The 21,171-nt window shown below is 35.1% G+C and overlaps 1 pseudogene; it reads right to left on the bottom strand.

Moving 5' to 3' along the window:
* Positions 1–7,375: 7,375 nt before the first annotated feature.
* On the bottom strand, positions 7,376–7,801 carry LOC141519117 (mitochondrial intermembrane space import and assembly protein 40 pseudogene; annotated as a pseudogene).
* Positions 7,802–21,171: the final 13,370 nt, after the last annotated feature.

Raw genomic sequence — 21,171 nt, forward strand, 5'->3', positions numbered from 1 at the left:
GTCCAGTTCATTTTACATATGAGAAAATTGAGGCAAATAAAGTTAAGTGACTTGTATAGGTACACAATAAGTCCCTGACTTTGGATTTGAACACAGGAATATGAGTCTTCATGACTGCAGGTTAACACTATATATTCAGCCCCAGAAGGGAACATTTTGGATATTTCATTAAGATTTAACTTTGTCTTGTTAAATAAATTAAGAGATTGAGACATGTCCTCTCATCTACCTGTAGAAGTGCTATAGGACCTGTGAGCCCTGGCTCCTCAAACCTAGGCAGAGAATCAGGTCAGCTGTTCCTTTCATAAGCAGAGGGAAAAAAGGAAAGACAAGTACAGGGGTAAATGGTCCCTTGTCAACCAAGGGGTTGACCCTACCTACCTCTCCCCAGGAAGACAAAAGCAGGAGTAGGTCCTCAGAGCTACCTGGTTATCAGGGTCCTTTTGGAGAGATCACAGTAGGTCCCATGGCTGAACAGGATCCTGAATCGATCTTGGGTTTGGAATCTGATTTAATGTCGGGCCACAGCATCGGGGCCCAAGAAACAGGTCCAGTGCTGTGGACAGGTCTACAGGAGCAACTCCCTGTCATGAGGATGCTGGTGGCACTCTTACTACTAGATCATGAAACAATAGATTAGAATAGATTATACAACAATAGATTATACAATCTGCACTTGGTAAATGGAGTGAGAAAAAAAATAGTGAATGGGTGCTTTAAATAGTTAAAATTTCAAAGTTATATCTTTGAATTTTTAATTTGAGTATTATTTCCAATTTTATATCTTGTAGATTCAGGTTCATTTACTCTAGGACGACTGTGACATATACTCATTGACACACATACATATATATATATACATATATATATATATGTTTTACATATATTTTTTTAATTTGGAAAAAAATCTCTTGTTTGGTATTGGCAAATAATAAGGAATTCAATCGCTCTACTCTCTTACTAATGACATCTGAGTTTATCTTTTATAAACTTTAGAAATCTGAAAAAATGCTCCAAATCATTATTGATTAGATAAATGCAAATTAAAACAACAATCAGGTATCATCTCACACCTATTGGATTGACCAAGATGAGAAAAAAGGGAAAATGACTGAAGTGGAGAGGTTGTGGAAGGATTTTGGGACACTGATGCCTTGATGGTGGAATTGTGAATGAATCCAACCTTTCTGGAGAGCAATATGGACCTATGCCCAAAGAGCAATAAAACTGTTCATACCCTTTGACCCAGAAATTCCAATTCTATGTCTATATACAGAAGAAATTATTTTAAAAAAGAGAGAGAAAAGTTCTACATGTTCCAAAATATTCATAGCAGCTCTTTTTTGTAGAGATAAAGAATTACAAATTGAAAGGATGCCCATCAATTGGGGAATGGCTAAACAAGTTATGAGACATGAATTCTATGGGATACTATTGTTTTATAAGAAACCATAAAGGGTCGGAATGTAGAGAAACATGAAATGACTTGCAGGATCTGATGATGAACAAAGGGAGTAGAACCAAGAGATCAATATACACATCAACATCAACATTATGAGATGAACAATCTTGATGGCAGCAGCTCCTCTCAGCAATACAGAAAACTAGGACAACTGTATTGAACTGGCTATGGACTATGTTATCCCCATCTAGAGGGAAAAAAAAAGAACAAAACAAAACATATACACAAACACACACACACACACACACACACACACACAACCCTTCAGAATCTGATGAACACTATATAAAAAGTATCTTTTGTGTGTCTTTCCCTTAATCTTAATTCCTCATATCAAAAATAACTAATCTATAAACATGTTTATCAAAATATGTATGTACAATGCTAACCTGACAGTTTGCCTCTGGGGAGAGGATTGTGGGAAGGAAGGTGGAAGGAAATTTTGTAGCTTAAAAATGTTCATGTGTATATGGATGAAAATAAATAAATAAATAAATAAATGGAATTTTTAAGAAAACTTTAAAAATCCATAAGTGTTTTTTGTCTGTTCTTGAATCTTAAGATTATGAATAGTGTGTCGCATCTGAAGTCAGTAAGACATGAATTCAAGGTTCATATTTTTAAATTGTTAATAATATGATTATAGGCAAATCTCTTAATTTCTCTTTATCTCCTATTTTCATATTTAATATGCTTCATGAGAGCTATAGTCTCTAATAGGGTTTTGTGAAAATCAAGAAAGATAATAGACAGAAGTTTTAGTGTAGCTTTAGTACCTTAAATTTGCACTAGTGTTAGAAAAGTCTTGTATATAAAGCACTTTGTTGCATACAACTAATTAATGCTATTATTACTATTAATAATATGGGTTTGTAGGTATAACAGAATGTAAAATTTATTTAAAATTCTTAAGGGAAAAATATAGACATTTCTAAAAACTGCTTGAAATTTCATTATTACATGTAAAAATTTAGAAAATTCTGACCTAAAAATAAAGTTTTCAAAAACAATAATAATTTTAGTAGTGCTATTTAAGAAACATTAATAGATCATTAAAATTAAAAATCAAAAGAAGTAATTTATAATTTTAATACAAAATTTCAATTTTAATTTAAAAGCTACTCTAATAGTTTTTCTAACTGTTTTCTGGTAGTGGTCATGGTGAAGTTTATTATCTGGTTTTTTTGTTTTAGGTTTTTGCAAGGCAAATGGGGTTAAGTGGCTTGCCCAAGACCACACAGCTAGGTAATTATTAAGTGTTTGAGACCGGATTTGAACCCAGGTACTCCTGACTCCAGGGCCAGTACTTTATCTACTGTGCCACCTAGCCGCCCACTTATCTGTTTTTTACTAATGATATATACATTTATTTTAGCAAGAAAAATTGACAAAAATATTAGATATAAATAATGTATATCAATCATAAAAGTATAAGCATTTGGGTTTGGAAGGGACTTCAATTACCATCTATTTCAACACATGTATTAATAGTTCTTTTCCCACTTTTTGTTTTTTAATAATTTTTAATTTCCAGGATGAAAAGTAATCAACATACAAATAGAAAACTCTGAGTCTCTCACTTGTTTAGCAAAGCAAACAAAGAAGGAAGTTAAGCTTAAAAGTTCATCCTTATTCTAACCCACAAAAAATCCCATTCCTTTCTTTCCAATTGTCCTTCTAATGATGCTTAGACATAGAGATTCAAGCAGTAAATTCAAATAAGACTTGAGTTCTTTATTGTCTTACTCATTGTTTGCTTTGTTCTGTGTGTGTGTGTGTGTGTGTGTGTGTGTGTGTGTGTGTGTGTGTGTGTGCAAGCACATGCTTGCTATCATGGAACACATTTTTTCCTTAATATGGTTCTGTCTTTTTTTTTTTAAGTGGAAAGTTATTAAATGGATTCTATGGTTTACTGTATAATATAAATGCACAGATGTTCTGCTCAGTTAGAATACTTGTGTGTGTATTCTTTATTTTTACAAATGATGAAGCTGAGACTCAGAGAGAGAAAAATAGTTTACCCATGGTGAGACAACTAGGAAGTATTAATGTCTGAGATTGAGCCTATATGTGTCTTCTATTTCTGAAGCCAGTATTCTTGTGACTTGACTATTTTCTTCTCCTTTTTGAAATTAGGAAATTATTTTATATTCTCTCTCATGATCTTCTTCCAATTCTCTTCCCAATTCTCCTTTCCCTCATTACATTTGCAAACATAGGCTAAAAAGCATGCCAGCTGGCATCAATGCATCACTTATTCCACTGTACCAACAATGAGGCATTCAGTAAATAAAATCAGATAATGTATATTATACCAATCATCAGTGTACCATTATTGAAAAAGAACTGAATTTTCTTCAATGATTCCCAGCAAAGCAAAATCCAAAATTATTCATTCTAAACTGTGCTTCTGTGGAAAACATCTGCTGTAACAAGTCTGCCAGGTCAAGGGATAGTGATATGATTACATGTCTTTGTTTCACTGATACTTTCTCCTGGGGACTGTTTTGAACAGATTGGTTATTGGAAGTTAAATTTCTTAACTGCTCTCATCAAAAGTTCAGCTTAACAGAAAACAATGGGTGGGGGGGAACTAATATTTCCTTTGTCTTGGTCAGATTCCTGTACTGTTTCAATTGTAACTGAAATTTTATCTTTCTAACATACCTCAGTTTTTGCATGAGACCCTATAGATTTTGTTGAATTGAACCATTTTTTTTTCTTTTTAAAAGATACTTCTTTAAGAAAATTATGTCTCAGGGGTGGCTAGGTGGCACAGTGGATAGAGTGCCAACCCTGGAGTCAGGAATACCTGAGTTCAAATCCAGCCTCAGACACTTAATAATGACCTAGCTGTGTGGCCTTGGACAAGCCACTTAACCCCATTTGCCTTGCAAAAAACCTAAAACAAAATAAATTATGTCTCTCCTAGTAATGATTTCTTATTTTATCTATTACATTGATCAATACAACCACTGAAAAAGCCACGTCAAAATAATAGTCATCAAAATTACTGAACAAATATGAAATGAGCAGTACCAAATCTCCTCTATAGGAAACAAATAGCATTTATTAAGGTTGCAAGCATTGTGCCAAATGCTTTATAATTATTCTCTCATTTTTATCATTGCTTTACTGATAAAGAAACTAAGGCAGAGAGACTTGCCCACTATGGTGGGTGTATAATTCAGCTTCTAAGTCTAGAAAATATTTAAGCGGAGAGCACATGACTCAATACACAAATAAACCTAAGGAAAGAATTGAATTCAGAATTTTCCAGCACCACCAAACTACCTTTGTCAGAGTATGTCCTCTTTTGCTTATGTCATATACATTTCTCCTGTAGTTCAGTGGAAAGACTACTGTAATTTTCACTGACCTTGCAGTCAGTGACATGAATTCCAGTTCTGAGACTATACTACCAATGTGACCCAAATCAACCTCTGGTCATCAGTGTCCTCAACTATAAGATCAGGGAAATGAACTACATTATTTTTGAGCTCCCTTCTACTCTGACATCCATGAACTTATGATCTTACATTTTGAACCTCTCTTTCATAATTCAAAGCAGAAACAATTTCAATGTAATACAAAAGAGAAGCATAAGAAAAACAATTTGCCAAGACACTACTATTTGAAAATCTCTTGTTTCACAGTTTTATCTTCTTGGAAACCCTTCCTTCCTCTTTCCTTTCCCTTTAACCAAAAGATACCCACTCTCCAGTGCCTAGCTTAAGCTAGGACCTCCAGGCAACTTCCCCTGATTATTTCACCTCTCCCTTTGTTATTAATTACTATGAACTCAATAGTACTTAGTCCCAAGATTACACAGGACCAGAGATTTGAAATTAGGTTGGAACCTAGAAACAACCTAATCTAAACCTCTCCTATGGATTGGAAAGTTGAGGCCCAGAAAGATTAAGTGATATGTATAATATCACACCTGTAGTAAATGCTAGAGTTATTATTTGAACTTATATGCTAAATCTAACACTTTACTATTTTAGCAACTTTTGCTTACTTTCTTGAATCATTTTCTAAATATTTTATATTTGCTAAACTTGATTTCCAAACTAAATTGTACAATCCTCATAGGACCAAATTTTCTTTCATTTCCATATATTTCAGATATTAGCATAATGTGAGGCACATGGAAAAGGTTTGGTAAGGGTTTATTGATTAATCAATTGTAGAACTCCTGATGTATTGTGCTTGTATTGAATTTTTTTTAATTGTTGGGTTTTAAATAGTCTAAAACTTAAAAAAATATCCAGCATGTCTAAAGCGCTATTCAGGAAATCTTATAAACATAAATCATTTCATATATTTGCTTACCTGACACAATGACCTGAAAATCTACCCTGGAGGATGGACAACTTAGTCCTTACATGTCTAGTGTCTATGTTTTTTCTGATAGGTACCTCACCTGGTCCCCAATACTGAAGCACATTCTTGCCATCTTCACTATTCCCCGGTCATCTTTTTCTGCCAATTTGCATGTAAATCCTGTTCTAGAACCAACATTAATACAACAAAATCAATACAGAGATTGCTACTTTACACAAAGTGTCCTAATGTACTTACCTATGATCTCATTCACCATCCTGTAATTTTCTAGTTCATACTACTCTTTTCTGAACTCAGTATTTGGGAGACTCAGAAATAAAGTTTAGGAGAAAAGAGGTATTAGACTGACTACCAAACTGACGGTCTACAAAGCCATTGTGCTAACCTCATTGCTATATGCCTGTGAAGAGTAGACAGTCTATCATTTAAACTTATTTGTTTCCATTTAAATTGTCTTAGGAAGATTCTGAAAATCACCTGGCAGGAGAAGATATCAGATACTGATATCCATTCCTGAGCTAAACTGCCAAGCATTTCAACATTACTACAGAAAGTACAACTATGATGTTGTTAGAATGCCAAACATACGCTTACCAAAAAGACAATTTTTTAAATTTTTTTTCCTTTTAATATGCACTTGAAGTCACACTATTTTCTTTAAGACTGTTACTCCAGGTAACAGTTCAGTCTCCACCTCCCAAAGGCATTTTGAATGAACTGGCAAAGATGGAACAGACATTAACAAAGGAACTCTCAACCAGGCCGTTCTCAACAGTAAAGGAACAGTGATAACTATTTTTCACATTTGTTTTGGAAGTAGAATCAGAGGCTGCTGGGTGTAGCTGCACATCTGCACTTTCAAAATGTGTGAAAACCAGAGCTCAACACAAAAATCAAAAAAAGAAACAAAAATCCTGCCCAAGTCATTTCTTTCCCAGAATCTATCAGCAATATATAGGTGTGTGTGTGTGTGTATATACATATACATATATATATATATGTATATGTATATATATATTTATCTATTCCTGATGTAACTGTATCATGAATCAGTATCTTTGCACAATATAAATTTGAGATTCTCTTAAAAAATCAATCATCTCAGATAATGGTCCTTTCTCTTTGATATTTGTTTTCTGGGAAACACACAAACATGGGACCTCAGCCTGGGTCCAAGGAGTGGTGACTTGGGGGAGTGCTAAGAAGCCATGTGACGCTCTTTCAAATAAACTGGTGAGACTCTGGATGCTCTGGACATGAATTCAAAAGCAGCAGCAGCAAGCTAGATCTGTTAAGAGGTTTACATGGTTCACACATGTACACTGACACATGTACACTGGCACACGTACACACACACATACACACACACACAACCCCTCCCATCTTTTTTTCTGTTTGTGTCACAGGGTTGAGGCCCCTGCCCATCACAATAAGTTATCTCATAAACAGTGCACAAAACATGAAAAGGGAAGAGACTTTCTGTGAAGACTGCCAGAGAGACATGGTGCAGAAGTCCACTTCTGTCAAAGGGACAAAGGCAGGCCATGAGCATCTTGGTGGTCTTTACTAGCTGGAGCCCTCCTCTTTGGTCGGAGTTGCCATGGCTGTGGCAGCTGCAGCTGCAGTGCCTGCTCCATGGCCTCACTGGCTTTCTCTTCTTCATCCTCCCCCTGGGGGTAGAGGTCTGGGAACTTCTGCATACATTCTTGCATGGCCCCGTAACTGGTCCACACAGTCTGAGCCTTTGACCGCCTCGGAGCTGTTATGGAAGCAGGAGAAGGCCGACTTAAATTGTTCTCCACAGGGGCCGCTGGCCATGCCCCTGAGACATGGGCAGTTACAGTTGATGTCTCCACTGGGCAGTATCAACCCATGGTCTTCATAGGGATCGTTAGGGTCGTCTGCTACCAGCTCAGTGTTACTTGGCGTCTCATGGTCTTCCTTGGTCACAAATATAATCTGGTGTTTTCCTTCCTGCCGTCAGTAGGACATGGCTGAGGCCGCACGGCTTCCGCGGCTCCGACCCGGTCCCTGCGCTGGTGGCTCCAGCCCCCACGGTGTCTGCCAGGCGCTGTGACCTCTCCCTGGGCTCCCCAAAAAGACAATTTTAAAGAGAACTCATAAAAGGGCGAGTACTCCCAAGGGGGGTCAGAAGAAATGATATCGAGGCACCCTGAAGGTCTTAAGAACTTCAGAATTGATTGTACCACATGGGAGACACTGGTACAGGACCACCCATCTTGGCATCCCTCATCAGTGAGGGTGCTGCACTCTATGAGGAAGGCATAATTGAAGCCACTCAAAGGAAAAGTGACATCTGTAAGTGTAGAGTACCCACCCCAGGTATTCACGTGGACTATTTGTACTCAACTTGTGGTATAGCATTCCAAACTCATATTGTTCTGATTAGCTACAGTCTGACATTGTAATGAAGTCTTTTTGGTCTTCTTCGGAGCCACAAGAACCAAGCTTTTTCTGACCACTTCTTTCCTATGTTGTCATCTTCTACTAAAGTGCAATGTCCTGCAGGACAAGAACAATATTTGTGTTTGTATTTGTATTCTTAATTTCTAGTGCCATTATATGCTTGACAGATAATAATAAATGCTTATTTTTAATATCATTTATTTGTTTATTCTTCATGCCTATATAATCATTTATTTTAGACATATATTTCAAATCATAAACCCCTCTTCATACATACACACATAATTTAGAACATGATTAACAATTTAGCAATTTGTCTATTTCTTCTCAGTCGCTTTGTTTTAATCTGCTTATTTTTCCAAGATTATATTTGAAGAAAATGAATGATTCAAGGCTTATTACTAAAATGCATCAAGCTATATTTCACTTTGATTTATGTGTTAGACTGCTATCTGAATGCAAAATTATGTCCATTCCAAGTTTTCAAGTGAATATAGTATCTATAATTGCACTTGGTGTAGAATCTTCCCATAGAAATACTGGATTATTTCCCATGATATGGCCATTGCTATGATTTCCTCAGAGATGAAGCTTGCCCGATTAAGTGGTTCTGGTTGCATCATTTAGTATCAATGTAGACAGAAGAATTAAAGTGAAAGGTACATATAGGGGAATATGTGGACTTGTTACATTGGGTTAGGGTTTAGAAAATGTAGGTGTTACTTGTCAACTAAGTCTGGAAATGGTTAAATGGAAAGATTATGCACATGGCTCAATATGGAAAGGCTGGCCCAATGTCATGGGCATGGGCAATTATTTGCAGATGCATGTATAGTTAGATACGCTCCTGTGTTATCCATTTGCGTGACCAACTATGCTACATTATGCTGTAGACTCAGCACCTGTGGACATTTGCACGCACATCCTTTTAACAAGCCAAAGCTTTAAGCAAGGGGAGAAATGTCTATGGGAAAAGAAAACCCAACTGTAAGAATCAGTGGATCACACAGTTGCTCAGGCACAACAATATTTGATATTGGGGTCAGGGGAGAAATTGAGGATGGATACAGGCCAAATGGATAGCAATATTTATCTTCTATTGGAGTATTCATTTTGTTTCCCATCAAATTGATAAATGCTTCAAGTTTTGAAAACACTGAAGCTGAAAGTAGTCACAATAGTCAGATTTAAAATACTATAAAAACCACAGCAACTACAACCACAACCACAACTTACTACAACAACAACAAAAAAATAATAACAACAAAATCAATAACCATTCAGACTGGAATTTAAAATTAATCTACCCACATTGCTCAAATGCCAGGTACTATGTTAGGAATTGAGGAAACAAAGACAAATTAACCATTTCTCACCCTAAGGGAGCATACATTCATTCATTCATTCATTCATTTCCATAACATGTTAATGAAAAATGAAAAGGTGTGGGGGGGTATTATAGAAAGTACATGACATTACCATCACCATTTTTGCCCATGTTTCCAAACTCAGCTACCAAGAGATTAAGTGAATGAATGTTAGCTAGTTTCACATCTTAGAAGTTAAGACCAGGCTCCCACAGGATTCATGCAAAAAATCCCCACTTCTTTTTACTAGACAATGTTGCCAATAATAGTAGGTAATGTCATTTATTCCTCCAAAGAACCATTTCTTCAAGAAGGGGAAAATAGACCTTGCCTAAAATTGAGCAATGTTTTGAAAAGAAATGATGAATGTGTAGAGTACATGGAAATAATGGAAATGACTGTTATATCATTTCTCTAGAGATTCTAATTTTTCTGAATATTATTCTATCAGAGAACTTTTATTATTAGACCCTCAGAAGTTTTTCAAGAGAATGTCCTGACAATGCCAACTTTTAATAAGTTTTTTCCAATTTCAGATGCAAAATAACAGAATATGTCACCTAATAAAAATAAAGTATAATGTCAAAACTACTGCTTAAATAAAAAATAAAAAAATTTCTTATTTCTTTCTTGTTTCTTTTTCTTATGCTATTGCTATATCCAGCTTTCTATAACATTTTCAAGCCCAATTTTCATCTTATGTACATATTATATGAGTTTAATGATCTACTTTCAAGAAAAAAAATTAGATCTTCTACTTCATATGGTAGAAGGAAAGAAAGACATCCAGCAGGTCTATGAACCATCTCTTTATCATTTCTTCCTTTGCTATTATATAATATAGGTATGTATATGTATCAATGTGTATGTATATTTATATGTGTGTGTGTATAAGTACATAATACACTTATGTGTTTCTAAGTATGTAGATAGACAGATGATAGATAAACAGATTAGATAGATTGAACAAGATTAGTAGAATTGAATAATGTAAACCATTCTGACTTTAGTGTCAGAAGGGCTAAAGATTGGGATTTATATTTTTTATATACTAGTTGGGTGAGCCTTAATCTCTTTGTGCTTTAGCTCTCTTACTACTCCCATACTGACTCACTTTTCCATCTCCTCACCAATTACCTTCCCAATCTTGAGATCTTCTTCTGTCATAAGACCCACTTTTAGAAATAGTGAGTCTGTAAATCCAGACTGACATGCCATGAGTCCTTTAGCCATAGTTACTCAACACAAGGCTTGATTCATTCTCTAGACTTTTCCAGTTTCTTGACATGGGCCTTGCCCCATCTCCTCTACCCAGTTCTCCTCTTTGTGAGCTCTCTTTCCTCATTAAAATGTAAGCTTCTTGAGGGTAAGGACTATCTTGTTTTCTTGTAATTGTAACCTTAGCACTTCCTTTGCAAAGTGTCTGGCACATAGAAAGCACTTAAATGTTTTTTTCTTTCTTTATATCTATCTACCTACCTATCTAATACTTATGTATCCCAATGATGTAGCAACAGGTCCTACATCAAAGGGTTACTAGAAATATTAAGATAATAAATGCAAAATGCTTTGCATACCTTAAAGAGATAGCATTCTTGTAAATGAAAGCTGTTACTGTCTTCCCATGGTGGCTTACTACCCATTAGACTTTAGATAAATCTTTAAATCTCTTAAGGTTTCAGTTTCCTCATTTCAAAAGTAAGAGAGTTGAATTAGATTATTTCTAATTATTAGTTCCTTATAGGCAGGGACAGTTTTAAGTTAACATGTCATTGAATTAAACTAATGAGCAGTTTGGGGAAATTTGATAGAACTGTCCCATAACCCAGAAGACTACAAAGTGCATGCCTACTGAATCTGTCAGTTTAAATACAAAACAAAAATTTTAAAAACGTAAGTACTATAAAGAAGTTCAGCTTTTGCATTCTTGATCTACAGCTGACAAATTGCATTGATCACAGGATTTTGAAATTACTGATTTAAAGCTGGATGCAACCTTAGAGACCAAGTATTCAAGGAGAACCAAAGTCCAGGAACATTGATCCAAGAGGGGAAATAAACAATATAGCATTGTAGTATTTTTATCTCGAATAGTACCCCCTGGTAAAGAGTTCAAAATGACTAACACTTTGTCATTCTCTCTTCTCTTTTGCTTCCTTTTCATCTTCCTAAACCTCATTTATTAATTAATAAAGGACATGGTAACACACATGGTTTAGAAGAGGTGTTTCTCTCAAGTCAAAATATGGAATAAATATAAATGAGATCTTTTAGCTGGAAGAGAATTAAAAAAGAAAGTCATTGGGATGGACTTATAATTATTATCACTTTACTTTCCTTCTATCTCCCTACCAGTAGTGCACCCAGTCCAAGAGAAAAGCATATTTATAAAATGTTTAGGTCAATCTCTCTTTACCTTTTGATTAAACCCTAGAGTATCTTTAAAAAAACCATAATATCATAGCACAGTGCCTAGAACATAGTAAATATTATCAGTAATTCATTTGTTCATTAATTCGTATTGATTTAGACTTATAAAGGACTTTAAAGGTCATTGAATCTAATCATTTCATTTTATGGATTAAGAAACTGAGGCACAGATCACCCTTACCCTTTGCTTTAACTGCTAATTTGCCTGATCTCAGGTTGATCCAGTAGGTCTGCATACTCATTCACTTAAGTCTAAGTCTTTCTTTAATTTATTTAGACATTATTAAAATAATCTTGATTAAAAGTAAACATAATACCCCTTCCCCCACAAAAATATAAAACCTCATGAGAAATAAAGTGAAAGAAAGAGAAAAAAAGTGTGTTTAATTCTGTGTTCTGATACCATCAGCTCTGTCTCAGGTGGATCACATTCTTTATTTGAAGTCTATCCTAGAAGTTACTTGCATATTTTTCCACAGTTGCTGTTGCTGATGGTAATTCCCTCCATCCATTCCTCCCCACTACCATCTATTAGATTTTCTCTCTCCTTTCACTCTGTCCCTCTTCAAAATGTGCTGTGGAGCAGCTGAGTGGCCCAGTGTACAGAGCACTGGCCCTAGGACCAGGAGACCCCAAGTCCACATCCCACTCCAGAGACCCAGCAACCACCCAGACCCGTGGGCCTCGACAGGTCACCTAATCCCAGCACCTTGCAAAAAGTAAAAAAAAAAAATGTGTTATATCTGACTATCCTCTCCTATAGTCTGCTCTCTCCTCATTCCCTGCATCCCCCCCACCCTGTCCCCCTTCTCTCCTTTTTCTTCTAGATGTTTCTACCCTATTGAGTATGTATACTGTTTGGTCTCTGAGCCATTTCTGATGAGAATGAAGCTTCCTCATCCCCCCCCCCCCCTTTTCCCCTCCTTCCATACCATTGCAAAAGCTATATGAAATATCTTAGCCTATTCTTCCTATCCTTTATCAGTACATTTCCCTTTCACCCATTGACCCCATTTTTACAATATAGTATAATCTTCAAATTCAACTCTCTCCCGTGCCTCATCTATAAAAACTCTTTCTACCTGCTCTATTAAATGAGAAGGTTTATATGAGTATTATCAGTATCATGTTTCCAGGCAGGAATACACACAGTTCATCATCATTAAGTCCCTCATATTTTCCCCTTCTCCTCCACTTTCTATGCTTCACCTGAGTCCTGCAGCTTTTGTTTCCTGGGATCTGAACCTTGCTGAGGGCCATGGCCATGCCAAGGAGGGCCACACTGTCCTGGGCTTAATGATAGCTCTAGCAGATATTTCCCTGCTGATCTTCCAAGTTGTGCTTGGTGCTTCCTGGGGTGGTAGGTCAGGAAACTGCTGCTGCTGCCAAGAGCTGGGGCTCCCAGAGACCCAGGTGCCCTGGGGCTGTTCCCAGAAGACTTAAGCTCCTTTGCTCAGAATGCCCTTCCAATCCCATGAAACAGAGTCTTCCCACTATTTTCCAGGAGAATTGGCTCACTGGATCTTTCTGTGGGTTCTGTCTCTTGAAAATTTAGTTAGAGTCATAATTTTAAGGTTTTTGAAATATTTCAGAGAGAATGCCTAGGAGAGGCTATTCTCCTGTCATCATCTTGGCTCTGCCCTCAGTCTAAATCTTTCTTCGCTTCTTTATGATGCCTTGAAATTTGGATGGCAAGTCCTTCCTCGGAGTGACTGCAATCTCAAAACAAGTTGATCTCCAATTCTAACTTCTATGATTTTTTCCTAAAATATTAAAAAGTTTTGCTCAAAGAGCACAACAAATTGCTCAAAGAACTCAAAGAGCAATTTTCTCTCAAGACTTTATGATTATAGGTAATACTCATCAAACTTTCTGAACCTCAACAAAATAGGGTCAGATACCATCTATTAAGAGTAGTTTGTTAAATACTGTGAACTACTATGCTAGGAATATAATAAAAAAAAAGCAAGAACAGCTCCTCTCTTCAAAGGAAGAGATAGCACATAAAATCAATACCAGTGCTAATTGTCTTTTAATGATTAATCAGTTTGCTATATATTACTCACTTTGTATACATTGTATGTTGTCTCTCCCATTAGATTATTAAGTTCTTGAGGTATTGAACTGTATTTTTGCCTATTTTTGTATGAGGGCTGACACATAGTAGGTTTTTAATATTTAATTGATTGATTGATACATATTATATATTTTGTAACTGGAGAGAAGCCTTAGAGTGGGAGGAAATAGCTGGTGGAATGATGGAACAAGGTTTCCAGAAGAATGTGGTGCTTGATTTAAAATTATTTTTATTAAAAATTATACTTTATCTACATGATAGTAAATTCTTTTAAATTGAAAATGATGATAATTAAGTCATCCCTTTTTCAAATGTCCATTGCCTCATTCAAGTCCTTCTTTATACTTGAAATATTTCTTCCATCTCCTGCTCCTAATCTATCTTCACCTCAAATTGTCCTACACTTTACAACCAGATAATCTTTTTAAATTTTATTTTCATTGTGTTATTCCTCTGATCAAGAAGCTTCCATAATACCTTATAGTCTATCACAAAAATATAAATTTCTCTATCTTTCAAATTCTTCCATAAACTTAGAACATTTATAAAAAAAAATCTCACTTCCCATTATACTTCAATAGCAACCATTCTCTACTTTAAAGCCAGTAACTTCACTCAATATAAAAAATAATAGTGATGATAATAATAGTACTCAGGATAATGACAATAAAGGAACCTTAATATTATTAGATTATTCCATACAAAAAATTAATATAACAAATTAAGGATGCTATTAAAAAAAGATTTATGGGAGAGGGTGATTACAGCTGCCTTCAAGTACCAGATGTGACATGTGGCATGTGGCAAAGAGACTGGAATTATGATGATATACTTGAGAGCAAAATCAGAAGGAATGGGAGTATGTATTTCACTTTGGTGTCAAGAAAAACTTCTTAAAAGAGAGAGTTGCACCAAAGGGACCCAACCTGTGATGGGAGTTGATTGGTTCCTACTCTCTGGGTTTGACAAAGATGATATCAAAAGTCCATCCCTAATATCCTGGGATTCTGTGATACTGTTAAGCCTTCAGTTATCATACTAGCACCCATTAATTTTCCTTCTAGCAAGCTGATAATATATATACTACATAATTTGGGAAATAATATACTCTGTTCCTGTTCTGCAGAGGTTTCTCTATCTTCCCTTACTAAATTGGAGAGCTCTTGAGGAGAGGGTGCAGGCTTTATATTCTTTTCCTGCATGTATAGCCAGTATCCTAGTACTTTACTCATCAATGGATTGATAAAGAAATGATTGGTTAGGCCTTGACTTGCTAGTTAACAAATTTTGCTTTGATACCATTGGTTAGAGTTTTACTCATTTCAAATTTTTCAAGCATTTACTTCCCAATATCTATGTTGAACAATGAATAATTTGCTCTGAGATTTTTATATTCATAGAAAACTTCTCTGAGATTAGGAATTGGAAACAGATTTAGGATTCTATCTGATTCATACTATTTATATGCCAATATCTTCTTGGCGTCTTATTTTGATTTTTAAAAACCACTTTGGAATAGACATAACATGGCAGAGCTCAATATGATCTTAATGATGAATGATAAAGATATAATAAAATAATAAAGAGCATGAAACTATTTTATTCAAACCACATTAAGCTTAATAGTCATGCATTGAAGCTGCTGAAATTCTATCAAACCAGTATATGTTTTCAAATTTGACATGTAAACCAAAATGTGGCTCTATGGCAAGATTGAATTTTAATGAATGGAAAAACCAAGATTTAATTTCTTCTGGTAAGGGATAAGAAGGGTGGTAATAGGGCTTTGTAGCATGAGATACAATTCAAGTAAGATAAAATATTGCCTAGGTATCATCATTAATTCTGCATAAATGTCAGTTCATTGGCTTTGGAAATTACATAATCAGTGGTAGTCAGAGCCCAAAGGGTTAATCATTGTTTTAATTAAGCATTCGTAAATTGAGAGTCTTCTCCAATTTTTTTTATACTCTATATGGTTTAGACCTGGGATGATATGTAGAGATGAGAGTCAACAAGTCTGAGTTCTAGCCCTGGGTCTGCCACTGTGAGCTGTTTGACCTTGAACAACTGATTACCTCTCTTGGATTCAATTTCCTCACAAAATGGCATTCCTGACTTAGACAACCTCAGGTTCTTTCCACCTCTATAATTTTATGATATTAAATATCATAAAAGAAGATAATACAGTAAAAAATGACAATTGCAGAGAACCTGAATTCTAATATAGACTGAGGATTAGTGATAACACCTTCCCTTCTTCTTTGCAAATAAGGTAAAGTACTAGACTGTAATTTACATAAGGAATATTCCATTATTATTTTTAGATAGTCCTAAAGCACCTATCAAAATAGCTCACAAATATCACCACAAGGATAAAATACAAAATTTTCTGTCATTTAATGAACTGACCTACTTTTCTATGTAGTCTCATTAAATTGTTCATCTTCCTATATTCTGTGTCCAGTCAATCATACCTTCTCTGTATTCCTCACATATGATACTTCGTTTCCCATCTCTACATCTTTTTTTTGGCTGCTTGATTACTCACATTTTCTCCTCATTGTTGTCAAGTTGTTTGAGTAATCTCTGACTTTTCCCAACCCTGAAGTCAGGGTTTCTTGACAAAGATACTAGAGTAGTTTTCCATTTCCTTCTCTAGCTCATTTTACCTCATTTCCTTTAGCATGAATTGTTTCCTTATACCTACTATTTCTTCTACTACTATTTACTACGACTACTACTACTACTACTACTACTATTACTATTACTAGTATTACTACTACTACTATTATTGACAATGCTAACAGTAGCAATAGATAGCTTTTATATAGTATTTTAAGCATGTACTTTCTGCAAGCCAGAAAGATATTAATTCAACTCTAGACTCATATACTTACTGGTTACTGGGGAAATCACTTAAACCTATAACTACCTCAATTTCCCCATTTGTAAAATGGGAATAATTACAGCATCTCACATATACAGTTGTTGTGAGGATTAAATGAGATACTTGTAGAGTGCTGTGCAATGTATTATATAAATGATAGCTATAATGCAAAGTCAGACACTTGTACAATGCTAGACTGAGTGACTCCATGTTTAAAACCTTGCTTAAACTTTGAGTGTGTGAACAGTCAACCTACAGGAATATCTTGCATATTAAATACATGCATACTTAGACATAGGGAGGAACTGAAGTTGCACAAATCCACTTATTTTTACACTTATATGAAAGTTATTTAGTCCAGTCTATGAAAATGGTTTCTAGTTTGAAACTTGAGTCTGCTTCACCCAACAGCTTAATGTCTGTCTTTTCCTGACTTTGCCCTACTGAACAGGGCAAGCCCCAAACCAAGATTTTTTTTTAAAATGCTATTCATTTTTATCCTCACAACTCTGGGATATAGGGGCTGTTATTAAAGTATTCTCATTTTACAGATGGGGAAATTGAGAAAATTTAAAGTGAGGCAACTGATTTACTCAGAATAATTCAAATGGTATTTGAGTCAGGGCTCTTCCAGTGATTTATCTACTTTGCCAATTATATAATGTCTACCCCTATATACACAAACACACACACACACACACACACACACACACACACACACACATTTCCTTGCAATTATTTTGGATATACTTATGTATACATATTTTTTTCTTTTCATTAAAAAAATGAATATAAGATCCTTGAGAACAGGGACTATTTCATTTTATTTCCCTTTTATCTCCAGACCTTAGCACTGAGACTTATAATAACATGCTTGCTGAATAGTTCAAAAATGTTTCTTGAATGGTTAGAGTTGTCTTCATACTGGGAGAATTTGAGGAAAAGAATTATTTCCATAGCACCTTTGTATTTTTTATTACATTATTAAAATCAAGAGATACATAAAACAAAGAACAAAATGATTGTTAGAAGGTGGATTTATTCTGATGTCATCTCATACTATAGCAAACGTTTCAAATTTCCATATGTCAAATATAACTTATGTTAAAATACTGCTCTATTAATATACCAGTTCATAACAATGTTGGCTAAATGCCTGAGGGGTTATTTTAAGGAAGGCCGTAAATAGCTTATTTAGTCTTTCCAGAAGCCAGGAACTTCTACAAAGATCCAAAGAACTTTGGGGAATTTGCCTAGCTCTCTTTGTAAGAGTCCTAGAGGACCTGGGAAGAATTCTAAATAAACAAAGTCTTTCTCTCAACTCAGACACAAAAAGCTTAGGAGCCCCTCTCTTACCTTAAGTGGGCTCTAGCAGGCTGCCAGCAGACCACACTCATCAATATAGAGGAGTCCCAGACATCAGACCCCAGATCTTACTGTGATGCTCAAACACCAATAAACTGCCCTATTAGCTTCCAGAGGTCTGTTTGCTTTGTTTACAGTAAATACTTGGACCAAGCTTACTCAGAGTAGTTCACTATAATCCGGAAAACTTTTTTTTTCAGATGCTGTAGATCTGTTCATTATAAATTCTCATTTTAGATAGAGAGAGGGAGAAAAACAGAGACAGAGACACAGAGAAAGAGATATAGAGATGGAAACAGAATGACAGAGAATCAGAGACAAATAGAAAGAAAAAGAAAGTTTCTTTTAGAGGAGAAAAGAATGAGTTATAAATTAGTTTTGCTTTTTAGTCGAATGGTTATTTTCCTGAATGTATTTTCCCAGTTGCAGGTAAGCATTATAATAAAAATGGAAAATGCAACACACATGCATATATATTATTACATATATAATACAGCTTAATATATATGTAAACACTTATATTTGTATATCTGTGCATATATATATACATATCTTATGTTCATATACATATGAGACTTTTGAATATATGTGTATACACATATATATTCTAAGCTCTCTAACACCCATGGTTCTTCAAGCAAGATTAGTCATGGAACCTTTCTTCCAGTTTAAGAAAGACAACGCAATTTATTATTCATCCAGAGTTGTATTTGAAATACAGATGTTTTTGTTTCATCCGAGGCTTTTCTAGTTCATGCAGCTGGTCTCATTCTTTATTGGCATTGAGGGAGATTGACTTCAGAAGGCTGTGTGCCAACTTCTATATGATTCTCTTTAACACTGGGAGTGTCTAAAATATGAGGTGTAGTAACATGGTCGACAGGAATCAGGGCTGTCCCATGGGCGGCATCCCCAAAGCTGGGTTCACAGAGAGCTGAGTTTCTCATCTGACTGCAAGTTAAAAGGCTTAGTTACAGCACTATCCCTGGAGAAGGAAAGGATAGGAGGATAATATTTCCTTGTGAGGGATATAGTCAGTAAAGTAGCTCACATTGGCAAGAAGGCTATCTGCTTGCAAATTAAAGAGAACAGATTTCTTTTAAGATACCCAAGCAGAGGTTATCTTGCTGAAAGCCATTTTCAAGAAGCTTTAGTTCTGTCATTCTCTTGAATCAAATCTTGTACTTTCTGTAAAAAGGAAGGTATAGGTTGTGTAGCCAATAACATGCATATTACATACCATTTATAAATACCTTTTTAAGGTTTGGAAAAGTCCTATTTTCTCTTCACAAAAAAAAAAATCAAGGACCACTTAAGAGATCCAAATCAACTTCTAAGATGTGTTTGTGGCATTTATAAAGAAACCCTATCATCATTGGAAAACTATGTCTGACTTTCAAAAAAAAAGTCTGTTATTATAGTCTAACCAAACAACAAATTACATGTCAGCAATAACTAACCGCTGTATTTAAATGTCAGAAAATAACCAGGCATGAGTATTTCAATCTCATTTTGAAATTTGAACATTGTGGTATATATTTATCACTGAAACTCATGAGAGCAGAACCATTTTCCCAAAAATCATTTATGATACAGTCAAATACCTAAAATATAAACAAACATTTAATAAATCAGTAGGTATATGTGACATAATCATTCTCCACTGAGCTTTTTCTCCTCCTCTTCCCTCTCAGTTGTAATTAAGATTGCCCACAGGGTTAAGAATCTGATGAATTTCAAGTAGTTGATATGAAAAAGAGAAAATGAGAAGGTCTGCTTAACTCATCATGCAGAAATATCTACCTTTTCTGAGCTAAGTCACTTATGCTCTGCACACTTGCATAAACCAAACTTCCATTATTTGGCAGAGAGTCACAGAACAAAATGACAGAAAGGTAAGGCTTAAGTTATCCTATAACATGTTGGAGACTATAATTTCAATTTATATAAAAAACTACAGAGTGCCATACTCTTGCTTCATTGAATAAATTCATCAGTTATCCCTGTTTATTGATGTGTATTCTAGTATAATTAGCCATAAAAAAGTCCTTTTTTTTTCCTATTACCTTCCTTTACTTTTTACTATTTTCTTTTGGCAACTGACTGGCAAAAAGTCTAAGCTATAACTGTAAGCTTAAATAAATTTAGAGGAAGATCAAATAAAAAATTACTCTCCACAAATGTATTTTCATAAAAAACAGTAGAAATCTCAAAGATTCTACATATGTATTAGCAACTAAAATTTCATTTCTTAAAGTCTTTTTTAAACTTTTTTTTAAGCCTGACCTTACAGAGATGTGCAAAGCACGAGTCAACTGATAAATTCAAGAATAGCAGCCTCCAGAAAAGCAAACAGATTGTGATATAGTTTGAGTCTATAATCTTACTCTTTCCTAATTTTTAGCAAATGACAACATAAAATGAGTACATATTTGCCAAATAACTCAGAAAAGAATGAAACCAGAGATATGATAGGCATTGGATATGATTACTATCAAAACAGGCTCAAAAATATAGTCAAATTCATCCAGAATGCCCATATTTATTTTCACTAGCTACTACAAAAGGGGAGAGCACAAAACAATACAAGGTTCAGCTGTGGTTTCTCTTGAAGAAAAGTCCCAGTTCCACTTGAAGGGAACCTAGACTTGAGATGAACTTGCTGAGACAAATGTTCAGTCTACACTTTAAATGGCAGCTGGCTATTAAATGACTCCCAATAGGGTGGACACTTGCTATTGACAATAAGGTAATATAAGGACCATGCTGGGCAATCAGGATGGGAATGTGAATGAAAAATCTTTAA

This window comes from Macrotis lagotis, chromosome 3, assembly GCF_037893015.1.
Source record: "Macrotis lagotis isolate mMagLag1 chromosome 3, bilby.v1.9.chrom.fasta, whole genome shotgun sequence".
Lineage (NCBI taxonomy): Eukaryota > Metazoa > Chordata > Mammalia > Peramelemorphia > Peramelidae > Macrotis > Macrotis lagotis.